This window comes from Apteryx mantelli, chromosome 1, assembly GCF_036417845.1.
Source record: "Apteryx mantelli isolate bAptMan1 chromosome 1, bAptMan1.hap1, whole genome shotgun sequence".
NCBI lineage: Eukaryota > Metazoa > Chordata > Aves > Apterygiformes > Apterygidae > Apteryx > Apteryx mantelli.
Window position 1 is genome coordinate 74,689,182 of NC_089978.1, and position 14,332 is coordinate 74,703,513.

Sequence of the window (14,332 nt, forward strand, 5' to 3'; positions counted from 1 at the left end):
ATTAACAAAACATGCTGACATTAATCTGTTTGTGGTGTTTACAGAATACTTTCCATTAGCTTCTGTACTAAATTTTGCCTTATAAAGCCACAGAGAGCATTGCAATCTAATAATACACTGTTTTTGACGAGTGCTCTTTTATAGTCACAAACTGTTAGTTTCATATGTACACATAGGTATTACCTATATGCCACGGGGAGTTGTCTGGCACCTGGGTGTCCCTTGGGGGGTGTTTGGGGGTGGGTGACGCTGGTGGGTGGGGAGGGTGTGAGGGAGGCTTGCAAGGCTGTGGGGTGCCCCAGCACAGCGTGGTGGGCACTGGTGGCAGAGCGGGCACCCCGCATGGGGCCAACGTGCAGGGCTTAGCCCTGCTCCTGCCAGCAAAAAGAAGAGATCTACAACGTTGCTTCAGCTTGGAGAACTGTACCTGAACGGTTATTATTGACAGCTACCTATAATACCTTCTGCTATCTTCAGAAGCCCTGCAGACAACTGTAAGGGAGATATTCCTCACTAGCCTTCGTGTGGTCTTCTGTGTGGTTTGTAAAAGTTAGGTTTAGCTGCCTGATTTGGGCTCTGTCAAAAAAAGACCAAACAAGGAGCATTTCAATTATGTGTATTTCTAAGAAAAGGTTAATACTTTCCCATTGAAAGAAATAAGAAATGCACCCAGTGGTGGTTCGACAGCTATAACACCATGTGTCTCCTCTCGCTGTACTGCTGGCTCTGCTCGCCTGCTTTTCAATGTTTATGGCAAATGCAAATTTGTTATCGCTGCTGGTGTTTTATGTAACTTAGACCATAAACTCCTGAAAGCCAGGATCCTGGTTTTACCTGCAAAGTTCCATGTTAGTGTGATATTCTGTAAAAAAAGTATTAACAGTAACAACAGCCAGATGTAGTGCAGTAGTGCAGTTGAGCAATTTTCCAGCTGTGCTAAGTCACTGAGCTTCTCCTTATCTCAGTTCCTCTGGCTGTGAAGTTAATGCTATTTCACTTTCTTCTGAAGAGGCAATTCTGTGAAGATTCCTTCGTGTTTGGAGCTTTCAACATCATATTTCTGTGGTTTTGTTGCTGTTGAGTAGGTATATTGAAAGGTGAAGTACCGGGAAATCTGAAAAAGGTGCCAAAACTGTTCAAAATGAGCTTTCTTTGCAATAGCCTTCATTTTGTTTTTTTTCTCTCTCTCTCTTCCAGCCATAACATATTGTTAAATACCTGTTCTCTTAAAAAGGGTGGGAGAAGTGGGACTGTATTGCATACTACCAAATACTCTGCTTGTTTCAGCAGCTCGCTCTCTAGTCATCTTCTGGTTCTCTGATACTTTAACACAGCCTTTGATTTCTGGTACCTCTGGCTCTGGGACTTGGTAAACCTTGATTTAGAGCTTGAAGGGCAAAGAACAAAGTTTCTTTACTGTCTACTGTAAGCTCTCACCCCTGCAGTTAGTTACGAGTTTATTGTGACTACTAAAAGACCAAGGTGGGAGTTTGAGGAAACTGAGAAATGATGAAACCCTTAAAAACCCTTAATATATGTTGGTATTTATTTCCATTGAAAAGCAAAAGACAGAGCCGTTCTTCATTATTTAAACTGACTAAAATAATTGACACTGTGAGAGGTGACTGATAGGGCATTACCTTCAGCCTCTCGCATGAGTTACACAGACTCATTCACCCTGTTTTGTAGGGTTTAGTATTTGATTTTCCCTGTTTAGCGATGGGAACAGTACCCTTTGGAGACTTGTGGATACTGCAGTTATCTCATTCGAGATAAACCTCCTTGAGACAGCCTGCCTCTAGGGAAAGTACATAATGTTGCAGAATGCTCATGGAGCCTCGTGTCCTTAAATTAAATGTACAGGGGAGCTCAGTTCTTGGTGTGTTCCCACGCTGTGATCAGAAACAGTGGTTCCTTGGATGCTGCTCTAAACAGGGCGTTTGAGTGCAGCAGCATTTGGGGGCTTGTGCTCTGATTGCAGCACGTCTCTGCACAGCGCCCTAGGTCCAGTTTATCCCATGGGTTGGGAGTGCACGGGCCAGAACAGGAGACATTTAGGAAAGGGGCTTCAGCTCCCCCCAGGAGTCCAGGCCTGCTCAGTACTGAGCTCTGCCTCCTCCTGCCATGGCAGTGCTTTAGTCATGCATTAGAAATTATTACTTTTTGATTACTGTACACTGTTAAAAAACTCAGTTTCTGCTTGCTGTCCTGGCAGATCTGAAACGGTGTGTCTTGCTTCAGGGCCCTCACTTACCCAGAGGTGCAAGTTCAGCCCTTTCTTTTGGTCCTTTCTGAGGGTGTAGTTCCATGTTTTATTTTCTTTGGCAGCAAAGTCTGTTTCAGAGGTTCCTGCCCTGTTGCTCTCTCAGTCCCTTGTTCCTGCTTGGGCATCACGATTCACCGCTCTTTCAGCATGCTGAGGCAACTGCACCTGTGCTGGAAACCAGATGAGGGACAAGATCTTTTAAACATAACTAAAAATAACTTGTAGGTAATTTTTGCTGCCGAAGAAAATGTCTTTTGGAACTATACCCTAGCTTTCTCTGCTATTCTTTCGGTTTGGTTGTGGCTTTGTATGGATAATCTGATCTCTGTATTTATTCCAAAGATCTGTAGTTGACACTCCTTTTGTTGTTCTCAGCATGAAGTAGAAAGGGAGACTGATGTGGTTGGCCCTAAATTAATGTGATTTTTATACCTCTACTAATGAAAAAGCATATACAAGATTTCATTAGTTTCAATACTTTCTAAACACTGAGCTGGATTGGCAAAAAGATGTGACCACTCTTTTTAAATTCCAGGTCAAAGGTGTAAGAATCCTTTTTTGTGTCGTCGATGCAGGTTTGCAGCTATTGTGCTACTATATGTGAAAGTAACTCACTACTTTTGACAGGTTGTATTTTATTTTGTTGATCATCTGGTGCTGCGGCTGTCAAACTTAATCTTTGCAAAAGTTTTGTTTAGCGTACATTGGGGTAACCTCTGTTTCAAGCTGTATTTTTGAAACTTCAAAGAATATGGTATTAGATCCTTAATGCAAGGTACATTTGAAGCACTTGACTATTATATATTCAGAATGGAGTGGCTTGTGGACTGCCATGTTAGCAGGAGCAAATGTGGATGAGTTGTTATCTCAGTCCCAGAAACTTGCATTAATGACTGTTACAGAGCAGGCGGGCCAGGGTCTTGTGCCCTGCGGACTGGGTTAAATTGTAGGAGTTTACTACTCAAGGGCCAGATGGCAAAAAACTTTGTAATGTTACATGATGGTGGAAAATCCTTTGAGGGCTGGATGGAGTTGTCCTATGGGCTTGCAGGGCTGTAAGAAGCATGGAAAAATGAAGCAAAGGACAGAAATATGAAACATGAAATCTGATATAATTTTTTGTGTTTAATGTAGAAGTCATTTTTAGTGCAAGATGATGTATTGCAGCATTCATCTTTTCAAGGGTGAAGTAAAGATTTTGGTGGGGTGTTCTTACAGAAAGGGTAATGTTCGTGCAAACAACATGCACATCTGCAAATACACGTACTGTGATGCTGGTTAAATGTGCCTGAGGAGCAGAGTGAATACTTCTATTCAGAAGTAGATGCCTTTTTCCTCAGCTGTTTTGTTTTCTCTGGAACCCACAGTTGGGCTCAGCAGCATAATGTGGTTATCAGTATCACTGTGCTGCCAGTTCTAGAAATTAGCCTTGTGGTGTGCTTTAAATAGGACTTAATTCAAGTTTGAGGCAAGCTGTTTGTCTGTGTTTGCGTATGGTGAGAATGTTAAGGATGTTGCATGTTTTTGTTTTTAAATAAATCAAAGCAAATAAAAGGAAGAATTCTGTAAACAATTTATATATCTTTGTGTTCAGAATTGGTATTACAAAGACTACAATGATTTTAGAATAAAGCCAAGTAGAAAGCAAATGGACGTTCAGCTTTAGTTAAGCATATTTTTCTTTTCCAAGTAGAATAGGCAATATAACAGAAGGAATACATACCATGAAATTTATGAATCATCCAAGGTTCCTTGAAATGCTTTTCTTTCAGATAGAATTAAAAAAGATGCAAGAGCAAAGTCTAAATGCACCTCATATGTACAACAGCTCCCATAGGCAGGCTGCTAGAAGTCTATTCTTTTGATGAGAATAGTTCTTAGAAATCACTTGGTCTGCTCTGGACTACTGGAAAAGTCTTTGTTTTTTGTGCATAGTCTTTATTTGTTGATCTCACTTACCATGGGATCTGTTTCTTGTGTTTGCTGCCCTTGACTCATTCTCAGCATTTCTCTCGCATGCAGTGCCAGCATATCCAAACTGCTCTAGAAAAAATTTCCACCTACAACTACTCGCTTACTTCACACTGAAGCTGCTTGGAGCAGACGATTTATTTACAGGAAAGACACAGGGAACAGCTTGAGGTCAGCACTTGCGTCTGCACCGCTGGGCACGAGCAGCCTCGAAAGGGGGCCTGATGCCAACGCGGTCTCTCATCCGTGCTGCCGGTGGGCAGGAGGGTGCCTATGGAAGTGCTTGTGTGGCTCATGGACCTACTGTCTGGGCCTGGTCCGGCTGCCTCCTTCTGCTTCACTCACCTTGGATCGGCACTGCAAGCCCAAGCGTTAGTAGGCAAACCAGCGTGGGATTTTCCTAGAAGGGCCCCCGTGTTTCTTATGGCACTGAATTATGCTCAAGCTGCCTGTGTGGGGAAGGACGAACCTGCAGCTCAGGTGCTTTTCCATGTTGTCATTGAGGCTAACGAAACAGTACGGCTCAGTGCTATATTAACCAAATATGCCCTTCATGGGGTACTCATCAAAACTACTGACATGGAAATGTGTGTTGAGAGCACTTATATGCTGTATGATTATATACTGTACCGATGCCTCAAACAGCTGTGTGCGGCATGAATGGCAGCCCTCTTAGTGGAAATGAGGGGGAGTAAAACTGAAATCCTAATACTGCAGCAGAACTCTTGTTGCAAACGACTGCTGTCCTGAACAGAAATACGTAAGGCCATCATTAGGGGAGTGCATTATGTTATTTTGTCAATGGAAGTTCATAAATGCAGGATCATTTGTAAATGTTAGGTTGAGTCCTACTTAAATTGCAAAGGGCTTGAAAATGCTTCTTGGACATCTACTTTCATTGTCCTGTATTACAGGTGTAGAGAGCTAAAATCATACTGCTGTAAACTTTTCCAAGGAATCATCCTCTACAGTTGTATTTGGAGGCTTGGTAAACACAGTTTTGCATCAGCTCTGCTGCCATAATTGTGATTTGATAGCTCTCTTTTAAAAAAAATTCTTCAAATTTAGTGGCGCTTTTTCCTACAAAAAGGAACATATGGCTTTTGGTGCCAGTTTCAGATTGTGTTCATGTGGTGGCTGCTTAAACTGCTGTCCACATTTAGTTACTCTGTTAATTTTGCTGATCTCTGTGTCAGTCTCATTTGCCATGATTTACAAAGGGGCTGGAAGAAGGTGTATGTAAAAGCAATAGCCCAAGGAGTTTGGCTAAGGCCTTCTTCTGGGTCGTTAGGCTGTAAGCGCTAGCCTGTAATTGTCACCGGTACACCATTGAATGGCTGGTAGTTTTTGTGAAATCTGAATGTTGGTCACTGAAATGGATATCTAAATAACAAAGCTGAGTTTGGTCCATTGTTTGATGATGTGTGTTATAGGGCTGAAGAGCAAGACAATATTCGATTTTGTCTATTCTTTGCTTGACCTATTGCATAGTTTTAAAAAAAATTGCTTAGAAGCCTGATAATGAGAATGTAAGGAAAGTGCTGTTTCTCTCTGACTACTCCTTTGGAGCAAAGGACTGAAATGAACAGTGGTTCTTTGTATTTCAAAAGTCTCATCTTTCAAAAATTTAGAATTTACATAAAGACAATCTTTTAGTGCCTGGGACTTCCCGTGCTGGGACTGTATCTCTTTTGCATGTAGTAGAAATATTAAGCTTTTACACGTGCTACCCATGGAGGGGAAAAGAAAAGCAAGCGTTTGTGATGCCTTTGACCAGAGAGCTTTTAAAGAGACACCATTGTCATAACAAGCCTAACATTATTTAATAAAACAGGCCACATGCTCCTTTTTTGTCCATTATACTCATTTTTCTACTTCTTCTGTCTATTCCCATGTAGGCTGTGTCATACTACATGAGATGTGTAAAGGGATCAGCTTTAGTCTCACCAGGTTAGGTCTCATCTTGATTCCTTTGTCATGCTATACATTTCATTTCTGTGGGGATCAATTTTTTTTTGTTTTATCTGCTGGCATTTTAGAGCTATTTGACAGGAATATTTGTGAGATAAATGTTCCTCCTGCAGATAAGGATAGATGTAGGTGTGTTATGGAAATAACTAATAGTGAACATTGTAAAACAGCAGGGAAGGAGTGAGGACAGATGGGTTTGTTTTTCCTCAGGGAGTCTAAAATAAACTTGATTTGTCTTCTTTAAATCCTTACACTCAGTAGACAAAAAATATAGGAAGTGATGTTTACTCATGTAATAGAAATATCTTAAAAAACAGTTTACATCAGCTAAGAAGATTTGGCAAGTCAGGGATTTATTTGTGTATGTATGTATGTAACTGGGTTTATGGGAGAGTTGATGCTTCACTGTACTCTCTCTGATAGTAACATAATCTGTTTTATTTTCATAGTTGAATCCAAAATCTGTATTTGGAATTCCGTGTGTTCTGCAAAGACATTTCTCTCTCAGTTTACATCAGAGATTTTCAAAGGCACAGAGGGCAGCTGAGTATTTAATTTTCACTCACATTAATAGAATTTGACCACTTACCTCTTTTTTCCTTTTTGATATCCTTCATTTCACTGTTTTTGTTTCAATTACATACATACATATGCCTAGTAAAAAGATGTAGGCAAAATGGGTACATATCTGCCAAATCTACCACTTCTTGTAGTCTTGATAGACTGTTATCCATTAGTTACTGCTGTGCTTTTTTTGGTTATCTATCTGCCGCATTTCTGGCTGCCCAGCAGCTTGGGTGAGCTCTAGCTGGACTGCTGGAAGCCCAACAGCCCTGATCAAATAGCCACTGAGCGCTCACTGCCACGCTGATGCACTCCGCTCACATCACACTCACTGCATCTGCCCAGTAAATTGGTCTCGACTGTGTGGTATATGTGACATGCCCAGTGCGGATCAGAATTGTTGTGTGCATGTGGATCGAGTGTAGAGGATCTCAAATACATAGTTATGATTTTAAATTTATGGTAGAACATAAATCAATTATCATCTAAATTTTCCTTGCTCTCTAGAATAGATTTTTGTTGTATGCATGCAAGTATTCATCTGTGAAATAATCACGAAAGACTGTGCTTACGTTAAAGATTTCTTAACTGCCCTTTTCCGTAAAGCATGCTATTTGCAGAACTGCCAAGTTACTCACTGTTTTCTTTTTTTTTTCTATTTTAGTATAAAAAATAATTTCTGATGTCGATTTTTTTTGCTTAGCCATCATGCCTCTTGGTAGTCTGCTATGGTGATCAACATTATGCCTGGCTTGAGGGAGCATTAGTTTGGAAATAGAACTTCTTAAATTGTGGCACACATCTTAGGCAGGATGTAAGTGAGCAGCCTGGGGGCCACAACAGATGTCTCAATTGCTTTTCAAACTCTTGGACTGAAATTGGTTTGTTATTGCCAGTGCCCTGTTTGGAGATGGTTTAAAAATGAGCAGTGTAAGCTTAAAATGTTTGAAATCCCGTCGTAATAAGGGTAAGTAAATTTGTGTAACTAACTAATAACTTACTTAATAATTAATCATTTGGATGTGGAAACAGACATTGCTCCGCTATAATTGATCAAATATTTTTCAGGTGACATGGCCAAATGACGTGTCTTTTAGATCGCTGTGCTATTCTGAACCTTGTAGGCTTGCTGCATCTGTCTTAAGTTTGCTGAGAACTACTGTATGCCAAAAGCCTCAACTTAGCTGCTATTTGCAAATGTGGCTTTATTAAATAAAGGGGCTCTCACGGCCTTTATGTGATAAAATACTTCTTGAGTTACCCCAGTGATGTGTCCTTGTGATTAGTATGCTAATCATACATTAGCATATGTGAAAATACCGATTATTTTCAGTGAGAACCAAAGCTTCCTATCTAGCCAGATATTGTATCTGTGTCTTTATGGTGCAATTTTTCAGTAGTTATTTTATAGCAGGCATGTAAAGAAGTTCCCAGAGCAAATTATTAAATTAATTTGTTGCAAGTACGTCTGTAATGTCTTCACAAAGTTGGTATGAACAGAAAAATGCTAAGTCTACAGGAACTTCTGTTTGCCCTTAAACACATTTAGAAAAAAGGAAAGCAGACACATTTCAAGGCTGGTAAAAATTATGTTAAATATATACAGATACTTGCTGCAGTTAGCATTGTGTCTTGCTACAAACACAGCAAAAGAATGTGAAGGAGCTGCATGGGCGCATCTGGCTCCCAAATTGCCAAACTTATTAACTGCAAGCCAAGTTTAATGCATACTGCTGAGCTGCTCGGTTCCTGACAGATTTGAAAACACTGAATGCCACTTGACAGCTCACAAAGTATTTGAGAGGAAATTCCTATTCCTACGTACTAAAACTAGTTGACCATCTGTTAGCCTTTCTGTGAGACTAATACAGCAGTAATGTGACTTGCTCCACTTTTCTTTATAAGAAACTTGGAGAACTCTTCATCTGGGGTGGGAACTCCTTTCTTTCCTGCTTCCTTTCCATTTCAATCACAAATACTCCATCACAGAAATGCCAGCTCTTGCTCTGACTCAGTTTGTGGAAACGTGCAAAATGGTTCCTGGTGTTCTGCGTATGAGTGTTTTGAACTCATAATGAGACCATCTTTCACTTGAATTAATTGAAGCATTTATTAAAAATAAAGCAGCATATCGTATGTATTTTATTGACTTGATTAATATTTGAAACTTCTTTTCTGGATAGTAATGCTACATTCACGTTACATGGGAAGAAATAGAGCAGAGGGATGACTTTACAGGATTTGAAACGGGCATAGTTCGCTACTTGAAAATAGCAGCCAAAAGGTGCCTGATCCTTTCTATTTCTCTTATTTACTATCTGGGATTCTAGCGTTCTTATATAAGCAACTGAAAATGATCTCTTCCAGCCATTTATTCATCTTGTCATGACATGCTGAATGTTAAATGGTACTGCGTTTGTTTTCTTAGCAATACTGTCTTTGAAAAGTTTTCCTGACCGAGAAAGCTGATGCCTGCCATTGGGTTAGTGCCGGCCATCCCGCAGAAGCTCGTTCTTCCATTGGAAACTGTCCCACTATTCCACAAAACGAAAATAACTGGCTCTAAGCCTGTCGCTCAGCCAGTGGTTCACCTCCGGTGTTTCCTGCCTTTTGCCTCATGCGCCTGGAAAGCTTAAAAATGCAGTTTAGCTTTTTCCACTTCTAAGTGCCTGTCAGGAGGCCGATCACCTCCTGGAGGTGGTCCACCTCCAAGACGTCAGCCGTGGGGCGGCACAGAGAGGAGGAGCCCCGAGCACGCGACGAGCTGCCGGCGGTGTTGTGGGGGGCTGCCCGCGGGTGCACAGGTCTCGCGGTGCCAGGACCCCTCTTTGCCACTTGTTGTGGCAGGGATAGGAAAGGGAGGGCTGCCCGGGAGCACAGCCTGCACCCCTTCGCATCAGGAAAAATGAAATTTGTCCTGCTGGGATTGATTTCCTCATCTAAACGCAGGCGTTTAGTGCCACTGGGAAGGCCCTCGGGTACCTGAGGCGTCTGCACGGGACTGGTGGCTTCTCAGCGGCTGCAGGCAAGCCAGGATACCTTGGGGCATCTCAAATGGCACTGGGTGCCTATATTTAGGCAAATGATCTGAGCCTGAGGTCCATGTTTGAGCTCCTTCAGAGCAGTTAAACGGGGACAGTCGTGCCAAAACGTGTTTATTTTTGTCACAGTCAAGGCAAAAGCCAGTGCTTGCTCACAGCAGCATTTACCCCGTGGGAGGAAAGCGCGCAGTGTGCCGCATGGCTGCTCGGGGACAACGCTGTGCACCCCGACACGGCCCAGCAATCGCGAGCTTGTGCCAGGGGAGGGGATGCACTCTGTCATCTTTAGGCAGTCAAAGCCAGGTTCCTTCTCTGGATAATTAATGGCTTACAGCCGTTGCTATCCGCATTCAGTCATGCCTGTTATGATGAGATCTCTGTAAATCTGAGCTAAAATTAACAACTTAAAATAGTTTTGGTGCTTGAATAATGAACTGAATAAGAAACCCTCTTCAACCTCATTCATAGCTGTAGACTTTAATTAACGCAAAGAAGCAAACAAAGCAAAAAAAAAAGATTAGCTCTTATGTTAGAAAATATTCCAAGTCCAAAACAAATGTAATTTAACAGGTACTGAAGTCTGCTGTGAGCCTGTACTAACAGCTCTGCGGTGTGAACTGAGTCACCCACTTCAGGCTGGGGTAACTCAGATACTCGTGGATGGATGACTCTTCTGATGTGTAAGAAAAAGATTTGTAACAAAGGGTTTTTTTTTACTCATTGTGGAGTGCTGTTGATTTCCTATCCTGAGGTGGAGCCCAGCTTTCAAAAGTTAGCAAAACAGTTTTTATAAGATGGCTATAAAGTGGCTGAAAATGGTTGTTGGCTTTTTCCATTAGTTAGTTTTGCCATTACCTTATAGAGGAAAACAGAAGAGCTCTTCTCTACATCTGACATTTGTTGGAAACAGTCCCTCAGTAGCAGAATTAGTTACTTTCATGAAGGCTTTAATTCACTTAATGTTGGCTAGTGTCAGAAAGTTTAGGAGTTTGGTCTGAATGATTATCAGCACTTACACAGTATTTTTATGTCAACATTTCATAAGGTCACACTTTTTTTTTTTTGGAATTATTAAAAAGTGCTGGCTTCAGTTGAATGAAAACGATGCAAAAATAGCCCTTTCGTATTATATTGCTGTATTCCTGCTTCAAACTCAACACAAAATTATAAGTTTTAAAACGCAGAAGGATATGGTTGCTTATCAAAATATAACAATAACAAACAAAGCAGTGAGCTAAATTTGCTTACATTGTTGTTTAAAATAAGAAGATTCAAGTTTCTCTGGCCTTAGTCTGAAACCCAATAATAGGTTAAATCTGATTTGGACTGAACATGTTATCTCCAGTTTATTTGCCCATTAAAGTTTTCTGATAAATTGATGTTTCTGTAATGGTTGAAATGTATAGAGTACTGTATAAATCATTATTTTAATAGCAACAGATACAATACTGATGCTTACTTTTAAATAGTAAGACAATGGAACACAATTATCATGATTTATTGATAAACCAAAATAAAACAGGATCTTGTATACTGGCCAGTAAATTTCCTTTTTTTTTCTTTAATTGAATATAGTAAATGTGATTTTATCACTGTTTTGTAATAAAGTTATATTTCTGAAATAGCTTTCACCTTTAATATATTAATCAAACTATCCCATTTCAGTATCGACTCTTATGCTGCATGTTTTATTTTATTTTTTCTTGCCTGAATATAGAAAATTACATCCCTTTCAGCAAGCTTCATGTGCGTCGAAAGTAGCAACTTGGCAGCCTGCTGTCCTGACTTTGGGCAGACCACGTCCAGCAAGTGAGGGAGTCCTGCCTGTGCACCTCAGCTAGATGGACCCCTTTCAGTGCTCTCTCAAAGCTAAGGATTTCTTCCTAGCCTCAGCTAGCTCAGAGAAATGAAAAGGAGCAAGACTATATGAATGTGTTAGGGAGCTCCTGTAAGGCCCCATCCCTCTCCTTCACCAAGGGGGTTTCAGTGTTTGCTTGTTTAACTCCATTTCTTATGCACATTTGATCCTCACATACCTAATGTGCATAATAGTCAAGCCCTAATAAAAGACCATATTCGGTAAATTGATTTCATTTCATTTCTGTCATATCAATGCTTGTTTTGAAGTTTCCAGCTCTGCTACTGTATTTTACAAATGCTTTGTAGTTAACACCCTGTTCTCTTAAGTATAAGAATTTTTTTCATGATTCTTCATGCTACCCAAAGTGTCCTAGGAAGGGCTACCCTCTCTCAGGAGTAGGTGTGAGGGTGGAAACCATATCCATTTACCTATAGGGAATGTATGAGCACTTTCATGATAACTTTAAGTTGCTGTTTTATGAAATAGCCCCTTAATGTTCACATTTAGAAAGCAGATAATAGCTTTTTGAGGAAGCCTGCATAACCAAAGAAAAGAATGTTTAATAATTTCCACCTTAGTGCAGTAACAGTCAAATAATGCTGTTTTCAACCTTTGTAGAATTTACTCAGAATTTTTCCTTTGTTAAGTGTGATTCAAAAATCCCATTTCTCTTGTTATTGTAAATAGTAAAAAAGTAGTTGTAAATGTTATACTTTCACCAGTCTAGACTGGTGTGTTGTAAAGTACACAAATGAGGCAAGGTCTGTTTTATGCACGCAACCACACACAAACATGTACAGAACTCAGACACTAGAATTGCAGGTCCTGTTTCTTCTGCACCTAACTACATAGCGCCTCCTGTTAATCAAAATTACTGTTTTCTTTTTGTGATACACATTTCTTAGAAGACTCTTTTTTGAGCTAGCGTAGCCTTCAGCCTGACGTTTATAAATGTACCATGTATGTGGAGGGAGAGAGATATGTACTTACACTGTCAAACCTAAAAAAGGCTGCTAATGCCTGAAAGAAGAGCTCTCGGGGAAGTCTGTGGATAGGCAGCAGGATCTTAAAGTTTCCACCGTTGCCATAAATAGGTAAAAAGAGCATGCTTAACAGGTTGTGCAGGCAGATGGCAAAATGTTCAAATAAAGTAACCAGAGCAAAAGTATCTACAGCTGATAGCCTTTCTGTTTCACTGAGGTGGCTGTCTCAAAGGGGTAGCAGCATCCTCGGCGACACCGAAGGCAACGTGAAACAGCAGTGGCTGATCCTTCACGGGGCCTTAACCCCATACCCATCATCTCCCCAGCGCAGTGTCACCCTTGTAGCTGAGGGGCTTGCAGGTTTAGGTTTCTAGGCTGCTGAAGTGCACAGGAAAAACATGGACCCCATAAACCATAGCTGTGGATGCAGGGGGTGCATGTATGGCACAAGAATGTAAGTATATTTCTGTCACTGTAAATCCTTTGCAAATATTTTGGAAAAACGAACTGTGGAAGGTTTCGCTTCTTTTTTCAAATCACTGTAGAAGGAAGGTTGTGTAAGGTTTAAGGTTTGTCCACAGGGTGTTTTTTTTATGAGTGGGGAAAAACCCTCAAAACTAAATGTACAATCAGGCCAGCAAAAATGATCATTTTTATTAAAAAGTTTTGTTTTGATAAAAAAAATAAAATGCCTGAAACTATTCACTGAATTTGACAGAAATTATTCTTCCAGAAAATTGAACTCAGCTGTATGTTCTTATAGTTTAAAAGACCATTTCTGATTTGTTGCTCTTTATTTTAGTTTCCTAAAGTGAGAAGTGTCTTTCCTTCGATGAGGTGCTGTTTTATTGCTTTTGGAGCAGAAGGTTAACCTATACTTCGCATTCTTATGTGAAATCTAGAGCTCTGTCTAGTTGCTTCTCATGTTCCTTTTCTTTTGGTTAGTATAACAAAAGACGGGTGTGCCAGAATTGAGACAGATTATTGCTGCTTTTGGTTTGAAGGTGTGCTGTCATAAGGACTTTTGCCACCCAAATGAACACAACCAAACCATGGTCGTGTGCCAGGTTAGCACCCATAGCTGAACCCCTATTGCTCTTGACAGCCTGCTTAGAGGTCATCCAGTTGCATGGTAGTGCAACAGAAGTTGTTTAAAGAACCTCACCAAGGTATGCTTTGATTTTTAAATGTTGTATTCAGACTCTTGTTTTGCAAGCTTCGGTGTGGTGCAGACATTTTCTTGTTGTTTTTAAATGATATCATTTAATTAGAGAGGAATTAGAGAGGAATTGTTGGAGAGGAAATCTGGGCCTTTGATATTTGTGTGGTTGCAGCTTTTAATGCTGTGATGCAAAACAAACAGTTTGTTTTCTTTTGGCACTCTGGAAGTGACTTAAAGCTTTGGACTCTGGGGAAGGGCATATCTTTGCTTTTTACCTTCCTTTAGGAGCAAAATTAGTTAATTTTTCATTAGTGGAGAACAACTCATTCCCAAACTCAGCAGCTCCTTACCAGTGTTCAGTTACCCTGTGAGACCTACATTTCTGATTTATAGCTTTTCTCAGTGGTGCTAATACATCAACAGGGCCACGCAAAGCTATCTAGCAAGGGCAAGACACTATCTTTGTACCTGCTACTCTCATATTACAAACAGTTTATGATGTCTCTTGTAGGT

General features: G+C 40.5%; 1 protein-coding gene and 1 long non-coding RNA gene across 2 annotated transcripts in view; both read left to right on the plus strand.

Moving 5' to 3' along the window:
• The window catches only part of SH3RF3 (SH3 domain containing ring finger 3), a 259,303-nt gene that overhangs the window by 25,696 nt on the left and 219,275 nt on the right, over nucleotides 1-14,332 (plus strand). The window lies entirely within an intron of this gene.
• Nucleotides 4,676-11,878, plus strand: LOC106493992 (uncharacterized). The gene is made up of 3 exons (XR_001294226.2): nucleotides 4,676-4,717; nucleotides 8,956-9,056; nucleotides 11,531-11,878. It is a non-coding gene; the product is annotated as an uncharacterized lncRNA (long non-coding RNA).